This window comes from Marmota monax, unplaced genomic scaffold (assembly GCF_021218885.2).
Source record: "Marmota monax isolate L192 unplaced genomic scaffold, Marmota_monax_Labrador192_F-V1.1 WCK01_AAM20220418_F8-fsc00163, whole genome shotgun sequence".
Taxonomy (NCBI): domain Eukaryota; kingdom Metazoa; phylum Chordata; class Mammalia; order Rodentia; family Sciuridae; genus Marmota; species Marmota monax.
Genome location: NW_026693660.1, coordinates 4,065,481 through 4,084,745, shown reverse-complemented (window position 1 = coordinate 4,084,745; position 19,265 = coordinate 4,065,481). Strand labels below are relative to the sequence as shown.

The window sequence follows — 19,265 nt, the reverse complement described above, 5'->3', positions numbered from 1 at the left end:
AACTAAAGGGCCACAAATATCTCTGGCTTCTGAAGCTCTGACGTGGACAAGTTTAGCCTCTTAGGGCTGGAAGGGCTTGGCATGTCCTAAGCTGCATCCCACTGCCTCTGGGTTGGCCTCATCTAGAGCTCCCCAGGCCTCTCTGTCCCCTCCCTGCTTCTTTAGGTCCACATCTGCGCAGGCTTTGGGAATCCTTTAATCAGATCAACCAGGCATCTCCAAAGATTCTCACCATCCTGTGCCAGCAAGAAGCTTAAGGCATGCACAGACGGTGACTTGGTGACCCATATTTGCTACCCACTGCTTTAGAAGGCTCAGAAAGTGCAGGTCTGCCGGGCACGGTGGCGCACGCCTGTAATCCCAGCGGCTTGGAGGCTGAGGCAGGAGAATGGTGAGTTCAAAGCCAGCCTCAGAAAAAACTAAGTGCTAAGTAACTCTGAGACCCTGACCCTAAATAAAATACAAAGTAGGGCTGGGGATGTGACTCAGTGGTCGAGTGCCCGAGTTCAATCCCTGGTACCCCCCGCTCAAAGTGTAAGTGTGTGACTCAGGATGCATCAGGATGCACCCCTCCCCTCTCCTGGTCCCCTCAAAGCACTCCTTCCTTTATAGTCTAGCACTAACTGTTCAACTCCTTTAATGATCCCTTGGAAGGCTTTGTTAAGTTACCCTGAACACATGGCTCATTTTCTCAAATAAAATCTATTTAAGGAGAAGGGATGTGTCTTACCCTTTATCATCTTCCCCCTGATACCTGGCATCAAGTCTGGCAAATAATAATAAAGATAATAATAATTATAACAACAACAACTGCTGTAAGTTATGAGTACCTACTCTGTTCTGGACACAGTGAAAGGAATTGGACATTCATACACTTAGCTTAGCTTGGCAAGGGTTAAATATTGTGGTTACTGTTTGAAAGATGAGAAACTAAGGTTGTTCAAAACATTACAAATTTCTTGACATATCATATTCCACACTTTGATTCAAGTGGGTTATGAACTCCCACCTTCACCCCATACACAGATTGAAAATTACACGAGGTACTACTTTGTTACACAGTAGGCTGGTCAAATTTCAGCCGTAAGTACATTCCTCCAGATGTCCTGTGTAGAGAGTCAGAAGGTTGGATTATTTTAATTCAGAGTTGTTCATAAATCTAATACCCTTAGTTTTCTAGTGCAGAATATGAGGGCTAGAACAGTGAGGTGATGCACCAACTACAAACAAGTAGTCAGTTGTGCAAGAAACCTTTAGATGCAAATACTTGAGAACATGGCTCTTTGCATTCTACTACTGCCCTGGAAGGTTAGTCAAGGTACATATAGATATGTATATAGAATTACACATCTCTTCTAGAACATTTATTATTTCTTTGTTTTCTTTGTCCTAATAACACCTGCCTGTCTTTTGGACATACATCTTCCTCTCCTCCCTTACCCCAATTTTTATTATACTCATGAGGACTGGAAAATAGTATTTTTTTTTTTTTTTTTTGGTGGTGGTGCTGGGGATTAAACCCAGGGCTTCATACAAGCTAAGTATGCACTTTACCACTGAGCTACAACCCCAGCCCCCCCCAAATTTTTTAATACAGAATAAATCCATACTACAGACTACTATCCAGATTTTACTATTTAAAATTAAGATAATGAGGTTTAGATTTTTAAAAAATCAAGAAATTCTCAAATTTTTTTTAAAGAAAAAAATATTTTATTTTTTGGTTTTTTATTACAGAAAAAGAAATTATTACTGGAAAAAAATAATATAGTGTTAAAGTATAATAAGATTTTTAACAGAGGAAGAAAGATGGTAGAATTTGATTCCAGAACTTAACAGAAGGTGAAACTATGAAGATAAAAAATGAAAAATTGTGGTATATATGTGTATTAAGAATTGTAATGCAAAAAAGTACGTGTATAAAGACATAAATTGGTGTGAATATACTTTATATACAGAGATACCAAAATTTGTGCTCTATATGTGTAATAAGAATTGTAATGCATTCCACTGTTGTCCTGTATTTATTAAAAAATAAGATCAATAAAAGAAAAAAAAATATGAAATTGAACAAGAAAAAAATTAACCTAAAGATTTTGTTTCACACAAATTATTGTCCAAGATAGAGCTTGTCTGATTATTATTTACAATCTTGGGCAAGGCAATTAGTCTCTCTAAACTTCAGTGCCTTCAACTCTTAAGTGAGGAAGTGATCATTAACATATTGTGTTATTGTAAAAATTGGTGAAAATGTATATAAATTGCCTAGCATGTAGTGCCATTGATTAGTGAGGTCAATTGCAAATACAGCCCCTCTTTGCACCTTTGCAAGGTCAGTACAAGCTCCTCCATGAAATCATGGAGTCTAATTCCCTACCTGATAAATTGAGCCAATTTTGTTACTTGTTATAGGCTAATAGTCTACCAGTTCTAAGTCAAGCCACTCTTGTGACCACATATAAACATATCTGGACAAACCAACTAGAAGGTGGGAGAAATGCAGCCTAGTCTCACAGTCATTCTGACAATCAGAGAGCTCCTAGAAGCAGACATGCTGAACTGACATGCACGTGACAGCACAGAGGGCCCAGCCAAGACCCAGAACTGTAAGATGAAAACACCCTAAATTTCCATCCCACAGAAATATAAACTAAGTTAATGAATATTGTTTTAATATCCATTTTAAGTTTTGGAATCATTGGTTATGCAACAATAAACTGATATAAGTAATATTTCTATTAATGCTTTAATTATAAAAGAATTTTTTAAGGTTAAACAATCCTAGGTGTCATAATTTGCCTAAGAACACAAATGATATCTTCAGAATTTTCTTTTCCAGAATACATAAGCATCCTTAACCAAAATTTTTAATTTGACTCTGAAAATAATGGCCTTGTCCAAAAGGTCAGGAAATAGCTCTAGTTCATGAACATAGCAAAGAAAAAAATACAAATGATAGCAAAATAGAATGGAAGTTAATGTTGTATCTTGCAAAAATATCTTTCAAAAGACTTTAGGAAGAATTTGAAGGATTAGGGGAAATCACTAGAAAAATTTGGCAACAGACTGTAGCTTTGGGTTATTAATTACGTAGTCAGTCTCTCCCTGGTCTCTAGCCCTTCTTCAGAGTTACTCTTTCCCCTTGCAACATTTTTTCCAAGGGCAGTCTATAGTATATTATACTCTTTGCCCTTCTCCAGAAAACAAATCAGCCTCAGGCCATTTATGGTCCCCAAAATGTTTTGTTTTGTCCTAGGATCAAAAACAAGTCAATTTATCTCATCAAACACTGACCTCTGCATCTACAGATGAGTCCAGACAGAATACAGCTCAGCCCCTGTCTCAGACTTTGGGTACAGGAGGAAGCTGTGCTGTGGTCCCCATGCCAGATGCCTGTCTAATAGGTAAACTGGGTATGGTTTGCAAACAGAGATGGAGACTCTTGAAAGCAGTTTGCTTTGGCTCTTGCTGGGAAGCAAGGGTCTGGGCATCACAGAGAACTAGAAAATCAGGTCACATGTGATGGGAAGTTGAACAGAGGCAACTGTTGCTTTTTATATCTGTGTTTATAGATTTTTTCCCCTGTACAGACAGTTTTCAAGAGCAGCAGGAATGAGAAAGTTTGGCAGAAGAGAAAGTTTCTCTATTTCTTTTCAGCAAATTGCTCTTGGATTCATCTTTGGCTGGATGCTAAACTAAGGACACCTGCCAATTTCACCTTAGGTTTTGATAAAATAATTAAGTTATGAAAGAGAACGTAACATTACATATTGTATAAACTCAAATCCATGTAATTCACATGAGGGATTAAAGGGAACATTCTTCCTCCCATAGGTTGTGAGGATTTCACTACAAATTAAATTACATTTAGTTTGAGGGACCAAATTCTAAAAATAAATCTGAAAATTTAAACATTTAATACACTGATGGATCTTAAATAGCCTAATGTCTTAGAGATTAAGGAACCAGATAGTTAAGGGTCCAGATAGTTAAAGATGACAAAGTACTTTCCCCTTAAAAAGCAGACAGAGATCTGGGGTTAGTCAAAGTTCATTATGCAAATGGGAACATGGTGTCTAAATTTTTTAATTATTTTTTATAAAAATTGGCAAATGCATTCTCTAACTTATAGCAATTATATACATATTTTCTCCCTTCGCCATATTTTCATTTCTACCAACTTCTAAATATATTTTGAGATCTCAACATCTAATTCTAAGTTAACTAACAGTTACTGCAGAAACCAACCCTCTACCTCACAATGTGAATTTTACACACATTTGTGTCTAAGTTAAAATAATTCTTTCCTCACAAAGTTAAGTTTCTTAAATTATTAAAAATATAATACACTTAAGTTTTTTAAGGTCTTAGCATTTCCTTAAAAAACTACAGAAGACTATGTATGGTAATTTTCTTCCAAACTCATAGATGAGCACAAAATGTTTGCAGATAGACATTTTTTTTTTTCCTGGAGCACATCCTCAGAGTAGTCTACAAGGCCCTGTATCATCTGGTCTTTGCTTATATCACCACCCTTATACCTTATACCCCCTCAGGACTGCCCTTATTTCAACCACTAGTGTTCATCAATCTAAAGGCTCAGGTCATTTGCACTTGCTATGTCTGTAATCTACATCCATGTTATTAGTAGACTGGTAAACCCCGAGCTCCTGGGAACCACCATCCTGCTCTCTGCTTTTACAGAGCAACTGGTTTTGATTCCACACTTCATTGAGGTCATAGAGCACCACCTTCTACATTTGCTGTTTTCAAATACAATAATGTCTCCTAAAGCTCATTAGGGTTTCAAATAACAAGATTTCCTGCATCTTGAAGGCAGTATGTTGTTCCGGTGTCAAATGGTTGACGTGTTTTTGTATGTGGACATAATCTTAAAACACCAGTTAAGAAAATTAAGGAGATTTTTTTCAGAAGTGATTTATGAAACATTATTTTTATTTGTTTTAGTACCAGGAATTGAACCCATGGGGGGTTAACACTGAGCCATATCCCAGCCCTTTTTGTTTGTTTGTTTGTTTTCAAATTTTGAGACAAGGGTCTTGCAAAGTTGTTTAGGGTCTTGCTAAATTGCTGAGACTGGATTTGAACTTGCAATTCTCCTGCTTCAACCTCCCAAGCTCTGGAAAGCAGTATAGAAATCTGCCAGAAAACTTGCAATGAAACAAACATTTGAACTAGTTATCCCACTCTTTGGCATACACCCAAAGTACTTAAAATTGGCATACCATAGGGATGCACCCACATCAATATTTTTTGCACCTTAATTCACAATAACTAAGCTCTGGAACCAACCTAGATGGCATTCAACAGATGAATGGAAAAAATACACACACATACACATACATACACACAACCATACACACACACAGGAATATTACTCAGCCATAAAGAATGAAATTATGACATTTGCTGGTAAGCAGATGGAACTGGAGACTATCATGCTAAATGAAATAAGCCAATCCCAAAAAACAAGGATTGACTGTTCTCTGATATGTGGATGCCAATGCACAATAAAGGGGTGGGGAGGGAAGAATTGACATTCATTGGATAAGACAAAGGGGAATGAAGGGAAGGGAAAAGGGATGAGAAAAGGAAAGACAGTAGAATGAACCAGATGTAACTTTCCTCTGTTCACATATGGATTCATGGCCAGTGTAAATCCTCATCATGTACAGCCAAAATATGGGGAGTTATACTCCATGTACCTATAATGTGTCAAAATGCATTCCACTGGCATGTATAACTAAAAAGAACATAAAAAATTTAAAATTCATCTGCAGAGGCTTTACTGGGGCCTATTCTGGATCACAAGGTGGGCAGTCCATGGAACAGCGGTGTCAGAATGGCCCAATGAGCGTACGAGGAATTGTGTTGTCCATGACAGGAGGGTGGGTCTGTGCACATAGTCAGTTGCCTGCCTGCTGGACCCCATTTTGCACTGCCATGCCAGTCTGCACAAGCTTACTGGGCTCGTCTCTCTGAGCTGTCACGTATGGGAGAGTTGTTCCTCAATAAAGAGTGGGGGCATCAGAAGTACTTCCACTGTGGGTGGGGACATACGGAGTAATTGTGTCCTAGAAAACCTCCTTGGTGCCAGGGACTGTTGCAGTGGTCAAGCAGAGTCTTCTGGGCAACCAAGACACCTGCAGGGACCGGATCAGGGGGTGATAGAAGCAGCATTGGGTGGTGGGGTGGGACATGGTTTCCACAGATAATCTTATTTCCAATAGTCCCAAAGGTGTGGACAAGTGTCCCAGCAAGGACACAGGGGTGGTGGCAGCTGCCACATCTAAGCCATGTCAAGGTTCCACAGGATGACAGCAGCTGGCTACCTGGCTGTGTGACAGGGTGTTGGCAACTGTAAGTCCAGCATGTGGACCACTGTACCGGACAGGAGAAGATGGGGAGCACGTTGTGGCAGTGACAAACAGACACCTGTCCCTTTCTTTCCCGCCTTTCCAGAGGGAATGGGGTTTGTGCCCTCTGGTGCAGGTGCTGTGACCCCACCTCTGATCCTTGGCCTGCCTTCTCCATTTCCTGATCCCTAGGTGGAAGCAACATGGGTCTTTGCAGTGCAGGGTCCAGCAGAGGTCACAGCTGGGTGTGGTCACAGTGATGCAATAGGCAGCAGGGACAGCAGACTACCATGCACCATGGGGCACCTAGAAGAGCATGTCCCTACACTGGTCCACAGTGGAAGCAGCCAATGTGAGTGTCAAAGTCAGAATTGTGCCTTTTCCGGTGTTTCTTAATTAGAAAACCCAAGGATGTTGGACTCGCTTTATGTTTGGATATGGAGTGACCAGGAGAGAAAAGCAAACACAAAACCATCAATTGCAAAATGAAACACACCTATCCCACTCCTTGAGTTATGCCCGAATGACTTAATGTGACACAGCCACATTAATGTTTATAGCAGCTCAACTCACAATAGCTAAACTATGCAAGAAACCTAGGTGCCCTTTAGCAGATGAAATGGAAAAGAAAATGTGGTATATACACACAATGGACTATTACTCAGTCATAAAAAAGAACAAAGTTATGACATTGGCGAAAGAAGCTAACCCCAAAGAACCAAAGGCTGAATGTTTTCTCTGATTTGTGGATGCTAATTCACAAAAACGGGGGAGGGTGCCTAAGGAAGAATAGAAGGGCTTTGGATTAGGCAAAGAGAGGTAAAGGGAGGGGAGGTGGCATGGGAGTAGGAGGGATAGTAGAATGAATCAGACATTATGAGCTTATGTGCATATATGATTACATGATCAGTGTAATTCTACAACACATACAGCTGGAAGAATGAGAAGTTATACTCCATTTATGTATGATGTATCAAAATACCATCTACTGTCATATAAAACTAATTAGAATAAATAAGTTTAAAAAAACAAACACAGTTTACCTAATCGCTTTCCATTCACCAGGACTCCTACAGATCCATTCTCATTGTGGTCAACCCGGGTTTAATGGAGTCTTCTCATCCCAGGACATATTCCTGCTTGAACCAGAACAACAGCATGTGTTACAATTTAGATATGAGGTATCCCCAGAAGCTCATGGGTGAGACAATTCAAGAAATATTAGAGGTGAAATGATTAGGCTATGAGAACCTTAGCCAATCATTCCCTTAATCCACTGATACAGGTTAACTGGACAATGATTGTCCGCAGGTAGGGGTTGGCAAAAAGAAGTAGGTCAATGAGCGCTTGTATGTGGGATGTATATATTGTGCCCAGGGAGCCCACTAGCACTTCTCCACCTTGTGGCAATATCCTGAGCTTCTTACTTCCACCACACTCTTTTGCCATGATTATTTGCTTCCTGATGTCCAGAGTTCTGGAGGCAGCTGACTCTGGACTGCTTGTGAAACCGTGAGCCAATTAAACATTGCCTCCTCTAGTTCTTCTTGTCAGGTCTTTTGATCATAGTGGCAAAAAAAAGCTGACTAGAATAGAAGTGGTTACCAAGAGATGAGTTCTTCACTGTGACTAATCTAACCATCTGGTTCAGTACTGTCTAGATCCTTTCGGAATTTGGGGTGGAATTTTCAAAACTTTAGAGATGCCATCTGGAAAAGCTTTCACTATGGTAAGCAGAGCTTTGGGAGTGATTTTGGTGGAAGCTCAGAAGGCCAGGAGGCTAAAGGACTGTCAGTATTAAAGACGGTGCTCATGACTTTGCTGAGGAGAAAGCTTATTCTATTGGAAGAGGGACTGGAGGGCATTCATGTTACTTTCTAGCAAATTCATTGTCATTTTCCATTTAACATTTTACACATGTCTTGACACTATCTATGTGGCTAAATTTAGTTAGAGATGATGTCTTAATTATTCTAGTGGAAAAATTTCAATGCAGCACAAAAATTTCAATTTCATCCAGTGGTATGGATATTGCTAGCAGCATTTATCCAGATGACTGTGAAAATGAGCAGCAGGTAGCAGAGTTTGGCCAGAGAAGTTGCAGTAAAGCTGGCTCCACTGGTAGCGAACTAGGTCACTAGTAGCAAACCCTTGGAGATGAATCTTGCCATTTGCTCCTTCTTACTATCTACGTTGTGGCTGCCATGAGGTGAGCAGCTGCCCTTCAAAATGTCCTTGTGCCCTAATGTTCTGCTCCACCTCTGGCCCAGGGCAATGGAGCTGGCTGTCCATGGACTGACACCTCTGAGACATGAAATGTTCTGCATCATCTTAGCCCCAGAGCAATGTAGTCAGCCAAACATGGACTGAGCTCTCTGGAAAATGCAACGCTAGGCCACAGGAAGAACACTGCACACCTTCAATATGGTGTAGAGAGAAGGATGTGTATGTGCTTTGGTCAGGATGAGAGGGAACTCTTCCCAAACAAACTACATATTTTACCTGAAGTAACATCACAGTCAGGCACCATTACTGGATCAAGGATCCTGTGGGACAGTTCCAGGGACAACTGTAATGGTTTTCTAAATTGATAGTATGGTGGGAACTATAGCTGTAGTTATCTGAGGGCAACGGATGGTGGTTTGACTCTGGATGGCTACAGTCACGTCCAGTAGAATCGTGGAGATATTTATTTTCGGAGCCAAGTAGAATGACTGCCTAAGTAACCCAAAGGAAAGCAGCCTCAGAATGACCCTCTGGAGGGTGAGAATAACTGTGCGGTGGGTGTGGGAGAAGAAGCAGGGGAGAGTCAGGAGGCACCTAAGCTCAGACCAAGTGGGGGGAGGGGTCTCTTCACCCTGGAACCTTCCTTTGACCAATCATCTTGGCCCAAGTCCTTTCTCTGTCACAGGCTCCAGCCACATGTCACAAAGGCTAAACTGGAGTTCAGCCTGTGGTTGAAGGAGGAGCTGGCTTCTCAGCCAAGCTGCTCTGTGCTGACTAGCGTTGGACTAGTGTGGACTTCTGCCTAGTGACGAGCCCCAGGTGCCCTCCATGGGCAGTCTTTTGACCAAGTGCGTTCGCAGGCTGCGCCGCAGGGCCCTCTTGGGCCATCGCACTCCCCTCCGCCTCACCCGGGAGGCTCCCTCTCCTCACAGGGACCACCCCGCTGCACCTGCCTCTCCCCTCAGCCCTGCCAGCAGGCGTTTCCCCCAGGATCACAGACCTCGGGGGCCTCCTGCTGCTGGCAGGGACAGAGGCCCGCTCCTCTCTCGGGGGACCCTGCTGCCCGTGTCCTGGGGGCCGCTCCCCAAAAAGCCAGTGCTATCCCGGAAGAACTCTCAGATGTTCGGACCCTCGAGAGCAGTAAGGATCCCCCCTCCTGCGCGCAGGCCTCTCCTCCTGCCTTCAGTTCCTCAGCTCATCCACCACGCTGAGGGGCCCATGACACCTTCTTGCTGCCCTATTGGTGCCTCTAAGGAAGCTGAGCTCAGGGCCCAGGAACAGCAAGACGAAGGCAAGATCCATCAGGACGAGGAGGAGGAGGAGAAGGAGGAGGAGGGGGAGGAGGAGAAGCTGAAGGAGAAGAAAGAAGAGAAGCTGGAGGAGGAGAAGGACGAGGAGGAAGAGGAGAAGAAGGACGAGGAGGAGGAGGAGCTGGAGGAGGAGGAGGAGGAGGAGAAGGAGGAGGAGGAGAAGCTGAAGGAGAAGAAAGAAGAGAAGCTGGAGGAGGAGAAGGACGAGGAGGAAGAGGAGAAGAAGGACGAGGAGGAGGAGGAGCTGGAGGAGGAGGAGGAGGAGAAGGTGGAGAAGGAGGAGGAGGAGGACACTCGGGGAGACCTCAGTGCCCTGGAGCCCAGTTCTTGGCCCCCAGAGGGAAACATCCTTCCAGAGAGGGCCCAGGTGTCTCCCAAGAACTTATCATCTGGGAGCCCCACAACCTGCAGCTCCCACTGCCCTGCTCAAGGAGTGCTCGCCCTCCTTAAAGCTGAGGGCCCCTCAATGCTCCACAAGTGGACCCAGGAGCCTGTAGATCTGCCTGTCTCTCCAGCCTCCCAAGATGCCATCCAGGGAGAGCAGGGCCTAAAGCCGACCTGTGTTCTAGCCCAGAGTTGGCCCTCACTAACTGCTGCTTCCAAGAGGCCGCATAAAAGGAAACAGCTCATGCCAGTGGCCCTGCCATCACTGATTTCCTGGCATCAGGATGGGCTGCCCCCACCTGCAAAGCGGCCACGTTTATGTACAAATGGCACCCTGAGGAGGGTTCAGAGTGACAGAAGTAACAACGTGGAGCCTGAGGCAGAGGTCGCCCAGGGCGGAAGAGAGGCTCTGGAGGACTGCACCACCACTGTCCATTCATCCTCCCCACCTGCAGGCCCTACCTGGAATGCAGGCCCCCTCCCCCCACCCACTGACCCCTCCCCCATCCCAACCAACCTTGCCAGCAGGCAGGTGGAATTCCAACCTGCTGGGCCCCTGAACCAATCCATCCCTCCACCTTCCCCCTCATCTAATATTCCTCTGCCTCTTCCCAGGAAACCTCCTTCTCCATTCAGCCCCAGTCCCCATGTCGGAGTTACCCCTAATGTGTTTCACCCAACAACACAACTGTCAAGACCTGTGATACCTCCCAGTTCCCACCTCCCCACACCTCATACCCAGGTCCCTTTCCCCTCCAATCCTACCTCTTCCAGAACAGAATCCCCAACCCCCATGTGTATTGATCCTCCTCCTCCTCCACCACCTCCTCCCCTTCCTTCTTCTTTTCCTCCTCCTCTTCCTTCACTTTTTCCTCCTCCTCCCCCTCCTCCTCCCCTTCCTTCTTTTCCTCCTCCTCCCCCTCCTCCTCTTCCTCCTCCTTTTCCTCCTCCCCCTTCTCCATTTCCTCTTCCTCCTCCTCCTATCCCTCCTCCTCCAACTCCTTTTCCTGCTCCTCCTCCTCTTCCTCCTCCTAATGTTCCCTCTCCTTTGGCTGCTCCTCCTGCTGCTCCTCTTCCTCCTCCTCCTCATTCTTTCCCACGACCCACTCCTGTCCCTTCCACCCGCAACCCCAATACCCAGGGCCAGCACTCCGTCCCTCCAACCCTCATAGCCATGCCATTGGCTCACCATTCCAAGCATCCTGCTGTGCTGCCTGAGGACACGGCCATGGACACTACCCCCCCTTCCATGGCCGTCATTTTCCCATCTTCTGCGTCCAGTGACAGCTCTGGCCCACACCGCAGTGTCCATCGCCATAGGCAGCACAGGAAGCCAGCAAAGGGACCAGTCTTCCCCGGCCCCCCAACCCTTCAGTTCTCCCAACCCAACCCCAATCTGTCCCATCCCATTGTCCCACCACCCACCCCTCAGCCTGCACTTGGGAACCCTGGAAAAGCCAGAAAAAGGAAAAGAGCCTCTCTTCCCAATGCCCCCGTGGTTACCATGCTGCCAGTGAAGGTCCACTCACCATCCTCCACCCTGGCACAGAGGGCCTCTGCACCACCAACCTCCCAGGCTGCCAGTGAAGAGCCCATGGATACGACCCCTCCTTCGAAGGCTGTCAAGTTCTAGTCACCTCCTGCCTCCCAAGTTCTTAGACTGACTCAATTTGGTAAGCATGGAAGACACATCGACAGCTATTTCTATATTGTAGGCCTGGTGCTACATATTTGGGATTTGATTTCTGCTTTCTATTTTTTTGCAATGTTACTTTTGAGATAAAATGTGCTTTGCAAATGTTGGCTTTTGACATAATAGCTGAAGACATAATCACCAATGAAGCAGTGCTTATGTGTGCGTGCACACACACACACACACACTCACACACACACACACACACACACATACACAGAAATGCCACAGTCTTTGTCTCTAAGTTTCAGAAGTAGGCAAACTTCAAAATTTTCTAAAACTATAAAGGAGACTAAAGAGATGTGATAAGTGTATGAACTGTGGGAGCCTGGACTTAAATCAAGCATGGAGGATGACAACAGGACAACTAACAAATTGGGCTATAGACTAGAGGAAAGTATTGTGTCAATGTTAGTTTCCTGAATGTAGGAATTTTTCAGGGTCATGAGAGAGAATGTGCTATCCTGGACAATTCATAGCAGAGTAATGGCATTAAGTGTCCAGGGGTGTGAGACACAAATACTCTTCTCAAACTGTTCAGAAAGGTTGAATTAGGGAAAGAGGCAAGATAAAGTACATGTGGCAAAATGTGAAAAGTCTGTGACTCCTCCTAGACATTCCAAATAACTCTCATGGAGAGACAGGAAATAAAGTTTGTCCAGGCAGTTTCAGTGGTCTTCCCTCCCCCACTAGGAAGAAATTTTGGCATTCATTTGCAAATACACTTCAATATTTCACATGTATAGATGAATCTTTCAACTATTATAATATAGACCTGTCTCCCTCATTAATGATGTGTTAAAAATCTTTAAAAGCTGTTTGCTCAACAAGATTAGTTCAACAAGATTGATTACATCAATTAGGAAAGAATTCCTATATGGAATTCTCTTAACGGTATTTCTAAAGTTTGAAAATCCTGCAGAGTAAAAAATATCTAAAATTACTATAAAGAGTAAATAAGAATGAATTGGAACTGATGTAAGAATGACTGCAGGTTGTGTTTACATAGAAAGCAGAATTGGGCTTTACAGAAGGAAATGTGGCCAGGCCAGAAACAGGGCAGCAATGAAGTTATGTAAGTTGTCAAGAGTTTGATAGCACCATGACGTTGATCATAAAACTGTTCCATGATGTGTGTCCTCATGAGAATCCTGAGGTGCCCGTTTCCATGACTCTGTACACTATGCTTTGCTTTGCTTCACATCCTCTATATTGAAGAAGCTGGAGTAGAGCAGCTTTCTATTTCTCAAAAAGATTAAATTTAATCTCAACTGGAGGAAGACCTTTCTAACATGTGGGACATGAGTAGTCACATTGGGTCTGGCCTTGTGATCCTCAGGTGACATATTTGTCATCAAATATAGCAGTTGTCCTTGGGGGGAGGATCAGAAGACCTAAAAAACGCTACCAGAAGTCTTATAGAACTGATAAGCAAATTCACTGAAGTAGCAGTATGCAAGATCAACATTCGTAAATCAATAGATTTCCTATAGTCCAATAAGGGTTTGCTGAGAAAGAAATTAGGAAAACTATCTCATTCAAAATAACCTCAAAAAATAAATTAAAATACTTGGGAATAAATCTACACAAGGAAGTGAAAGATCTCTACAATTAAAAAAGCAATTGAAGAAGATCTTAAAGATGGAAATCCCCTCCCCTCCCCATGTTCTTGGATAGGCAGGATTAACACTGTCCACCTGCTGAGCCCTCAACTGACCTTATTGAAATCTCATGAGAGATGCTGCACCATAACCACTGAAATTTATATTTTAGAGAAACTATGAGATAATAAATATTTGCTATGTTATGCCACAAAGTTTTGGAGAAAAAATATTATATAGCAATAGATAACCAATAGCCAAATCTCATCATATCCAGGTCAATCACTGGAACCCTGGCCCCTAAATTCTTCTTTATGGTTCAAGTGGCAGAAAAATGGGGCAGAATTATCCCTCATACTTCCATGTGGCTTTCTTCTTCTGCTCATGGGAAGTCTTATCCTCTGCCACCCTCTGAATGCTATGTACAGTCAATAGTGATATTCTCTAATTGAGTATTAATTCTCATTGTGCTGAGCTGGAAAAACCATCCTCCTCCTCACCCATGCTACAGTCTGACATTATGGTCATGAGAAGAAATGTTTTTACATTTTTAGTTTCTATAACCGGGTCTCTAAGAATGTTATTCTTTTATTTGCCTGCTGTGTTTCAGCACCTTCTTTTTTAGGGTAATGACAGTTTATTCCTTAAGGGCAAGGCTCAAACACAATGTGAGAGACAACACACTCTGAAGCACTCAACCTCTTCTCTTCCCTTTGACTGTCCAGATTAGGTACTGGATGCCACTCTTTCAGAAAAAATATGTCTTACCTTTAAGCTTAATATGTTTATAATAATTCAGCCATGATAGCGAAGAGAGTCTTAAAGTTTAAGAACTTAGTAAACAAGTGTGACATGGTCTAAACTATCTTGATAGATGATTTATCTATAAGGTAGATAAGGCTTAGTGTTGTTATAAAGTTATTCATAATAAAATCTCCTTCCTCAATAGAAACTGCCCTGAGAGATCAGTAGGCCAATGGGTACCCAGAGTGTCACAGTATCTTTGACACAATCTCCAAGCAGTGTGAACACAATAGTGTCTCCCAGGCCAAATAATTCAAAGTGATTCCTGACACATACTGCTTTACTTCGGGCCCTTTGACTTTGCCAGGCTGACCACCAAAGTTTATTCTAGAGGCTAAAATTCAGTCATTAGCAATCACCCACAGGGGATGCACAGGCATCTCTGAGGGGCTTGGCAGGAGAAGACTACTCCATAGGGATGGTCAATACTGTACTACGACTAAACTTTCTATAAGACAGGGTCTAATTTTATTAGTTAATTCTGAGACACAGAGAAGGATAGATGAAAGAATGCCAAAGAAAGGCATGATTCAGAAAGAGAGTCTGAGGAATAAAGGAATATGCTGCAGAGCATTTGGTAACTTCAGAGTAAAAGTGGAGCTGGGAACAGAGTCAGGAGAGAGACAGAGGGAGCTCTGTGGAGAGATGATACATCAGAGTGTCACAAAGTTCCAATTCTCCATGATGCTTTCTGGCACCACAGAGGAGAATGACTGCCCTCCTTCCTTCCTTCCCTGTGGCTTTACACTAACTCTTATCACCAGAGATAAGCTGAGTGTTTAGTTATTTTAGATGACATGAATCAAACACAGCAAACTTAAATTTTTCTTAGGGCCAGTCAACCTCATTACATCTACAGTTGGTCTTCCCAAGTGCTACCCTGGGTTCTCATTAAAATGACCCATCACTGGACGTGGTGCATGCCTGTACTCCCAGTCACTCAGGAGGCTGAGGCAGAAGGATAACACGTTCAAGATCAGCCTGAGAAACTTGATGAAACCCAATTCTAAAATAAAAAGGTCTGGGTATATAGCTCAGTGATAGTATCCCAGAGTTGAATCCTCAGTATCAAAACAACCAACCAACCAACAAATAAATAAATAAAACAACAATAACAGCTAAAAAAACAACCCTGTGTGGCCAAATTTCCCTATCTCTGTGTCCTAATATAGATGATCCTCAAATTGCAATGGGATTATATTCTGATACATCCATGGTAAACTGAAAATATCATTGTTTAAAATGCACTTAATTTGTTTAATGACATCATACCCAACCTAGCCTGCCTTAAACATGTTCAGAACACTTATATCAGGCTATTGTTGGACAACATGCATGAGAGCATCATATTGTATATTGCTAGTGTGGTAAAAGATCAAAATTCAAAGTATAGTTTATGCTAAATGCATATCATTTTCACACTACTGGATTAAAAGACATAAATCGAACCATTGTAAATGGGGGAGAATATAGTAATAATAGCTGCCATGTATTCATCAAGGCTTTGTTTTTAACAGATATCATTTCCAATCCTTATACTGACTTGAGAGTCTTATTCACTGAACTGACAAATACTTCATTTTGAAATTGATAGCCCCATTTAAAAAGTAGATTAAAGTTCAAAATAACCTTGGTTTAATCCAAGGTCACACAGCTAATGATTTTTAGAGCTGGCATTAAAACCAAGCATTATTTATCTCCAAAGATCCATCCACTAAACCCAGGTACAAAGATGACAGTTTTTTTTTCCCCAAAATACAAAGATGACAGATTTTATCATTCAACTAGTATGTTCTGAACAACTATAAGCTTTCTACAAAGGGATTTCCACTGGGTCTATTATTTGTTACATAAGGTTTGGAAGTACATCACCTAAGAAGGAACAATAAGATTTGGAGGCTTTACCTTGGAAATACTAAATTTCTAAGCTAGTGCACAGAAAGAGGGGAGAAGAGATTTTGTCCACTGAGTAGGACAGAAGACAAGTGGCGGGGACTGGGGAGGTAAATAGGACAAATGGGAGCATATGTTAAAGGCCATCAAGTGCTGACAACTTCTTTGATTAAATGCAGAAAGTGATAGAGTTATTTTATTCCAAACTAGGAAGGAGAAAACTGATAATTATAACATAGGGATGGTCTGGGGAGAGGAACAGCAACTGCCAAATTAATTCATTTGCTCAGGGAATAAGGGACCACTGGTGGGTTCCGAGCTCTAAGGAGGGATGCTATATTGCAAACAGACAATTTTAAGGTGTAGAGTTGAAGACTTGGAGACTTTAAGAATAACCCCACTCATCCTTTAATACTGTTTCATAAATCTCTCTGGTCTTCCCTTCCAGCCTTCCCTGGGTGATCTAGTATGATACAAATGCACTGAGTCTCTTTTCTGACCTGTTTCTGAATTGTTAACACTGGAATGCTCAAATTAAGCCAGTGACACAGAAAGAATATTCTCAAAACCAGACTCAAAAAGTAAAGCTAAATTTCTCATTGTTTTCTTCTCTTTCTTTCAGAACTCTGGAATACGTACTAAATAATAACTATGCAAGAAATTACCAGCACGAGTCAGCCTTATTACAGATGAACAGTTCATCACTAATGTATTTAACTCAAGTTCTTCGAGTTCTAATGAATTAACTGCACTTAAGTGGCCTGTAGCTGAGAACTTGTTGGGGGAAAATGGCTTGGATACAAATCCCATCTGTAATCACCCTTTGAAAACACTTAATACTTATGCAATATTTAAATCAAGGATTATTTTCAATTCCCCTGTCAAACATCTTAAAGGAATATAAACAACTTATGGCTTTCTAATATGTGGCAATATGTAATGCATGCAGATGACCATTAGGGATAAATACAAATTAACATGTATGGGCTCTTAAATTGGGATCCATTTCCCCTTTAGGCTATGAATGCTGTAGTCCTATGCAGCTTAATTACTTTGCCTGAGAAATTTCTAGCTGATGACTGTATCTACAGGACACAGAATCACATTGTAGATCAGCTCCAAATCCTGTGAAGTCAAACAATCATTATTTGATTTATCCATTGTTTGGAGAAAGGAGACATATGTGTCTAAATTGATTCTTTGGAGTTAATATCCAAAGTATCATAAGATCATTTAATGTGCAGTTCATCATGCAGTGATTTGAACAGCATTTTTGAGACTCATGTCACTTCACTGAAGAAGATCCTATAAATAAACACTGCTAAAAGCACTTTGCTTATGAGCTGCTATATTGGAAATGTCTAGAGCGAGCCAGAAACTCTCTAAGAAACCACAGCAGCTTCCTTTGGTCAGCAAGCACAGATATAGAGTTATTACTTGTACTATTCTGTTTTAAGAGGGCTCAGCCAGGCTGTACTTGAGCATGAAAGGACTCACTGTCAATAACTCTGAAGTGTTAATGAGACATAGAAACATAGATGCTATTCAAAACTGGCCAGGACCTTAACAGAACATTTTACCATTTTAATTTCAGTGTGTTAAAAGAGGTGTCTGGAAAATGGATGTAGTCCAGAGAGGAAAACAAGAGAAATGATTAAAGGGTAGGGAAAATAACAGTTTGTAGAAAAGTCTAAAGGGATTTGGATTTTTCTATTCTAAAGAAAATTGGAGCTATATTGTTCTTTAAAAGTCATTTTCCGTTTAGTGAAAAACTATTCTAAAGTTAAATTGAGAATTAGTACTTGGAGATAGCACTATATATATACACACATGCATATATATGCATATGTATTTATATATAGATATAGAACAAGGGAGATGTGTTCTCTAGTCTAAAACTTTGTAAAGGCAGGAAAATGCCACTAATGGTGGTAAAGATGTATTTTCCCCAATTGTACTCTGAAAATCACTGATCTCAGAGGCAGGACTAGCGATTACTGAGTCATTTCCACAATTAATGTTTGGTCTTATTTTGGACAAGCTGTCTCTCCCCAGATACTTATTCCTATTTCCTACCAGAGTCTTATTAGCCATGACAATTTTTTCCTAATCCTATCTCAGGAATTTTTCTTTTACTACTAGTTCTTCATTTACTTAATATATTGTATTTAAATCACCTCATGTACCTTTATAAAGTATGATCCTTTGAAATTCTGCCTATCTACTTTTGCTCAGTCCAAATCATACATATCTGAACACCAAACTCCTGCATTTTACAAACTGCAGACAAAAGTAGTACTTTTAACTTGTTGGTCCACTAAATCTCCTTTCTGCCTACTCTTACCATAGAGATAGATACACAGGCTATGAAAGTATTAGTGATTAATTCTGACTACCCTACATTAATTGAATTCTCACCTAGGTAAAGGTCTTTGACAAAGCCATTATAATGTGATTAGTCAAATAACTTTTATAAGTGGAAAGAGAAGGATTTGATTTATCTCTGATTCAAAGATGCATCAAGATCACTCTGAATAAAAATATCCATCTGTGTCCACATATATAACATTTGTTGAATGAATGAATGGGCTGTGATTTTAAAATAGTGTCTTTAATACACAAATTACTCTCAAGCAATATGCATGATGAAATGTTCATATTGGCTATTGTCCTGATTTTTACTTTTTCTGTGTGACTCCCCAGACTATTTTGACTCCAATAAAGATTGTTTTTAACATAATAAAGATTAATAAAGATTGTTTTAATTGATGATCAACTCCATCTTTCTTCTTCCCATAACCATGAGCCACATCAGAAAATATAATGGATACTGCCACAGTCTGGCTGGGCACAAATGCCACAGTCTGGCTGGGCACACAATCACGAGCCACCACACAGCTTGTAGATTCAAACAGCAACTCTTTATTCCCGAACTCACACCAGCCGTCTACAATCACGTTCTGGGGAAATCCACGTT

At 41.7% G+C, this 19,265-nt stretch overlaps 1 long non-coding RNA gene across 2 annotated transcripts in view; it reads right to left on the bottom strand.

Moving 5' to 3' along the window:
* Positions 1 to 10,754, bottom strand: part of LOC124103273 (uncharacterized) — a 41,744-nt gene extending 30,990 nt beyond the window's left edge. For both annotated transcript variants that reach the window (XR_006855158.2, XR_009228278.1), the window contains exon 1: positions 7,421 to 10,754. This is a non-coding gene — a long non-coding RNA (uncharacterized LOC124103273). The remainder of the gene's footprint in view (positions 1 to 7,420) is intronic.
* Between the last annotated feature and the right edge of the window lie 8,511 nt (positions 10,755 to 19,265).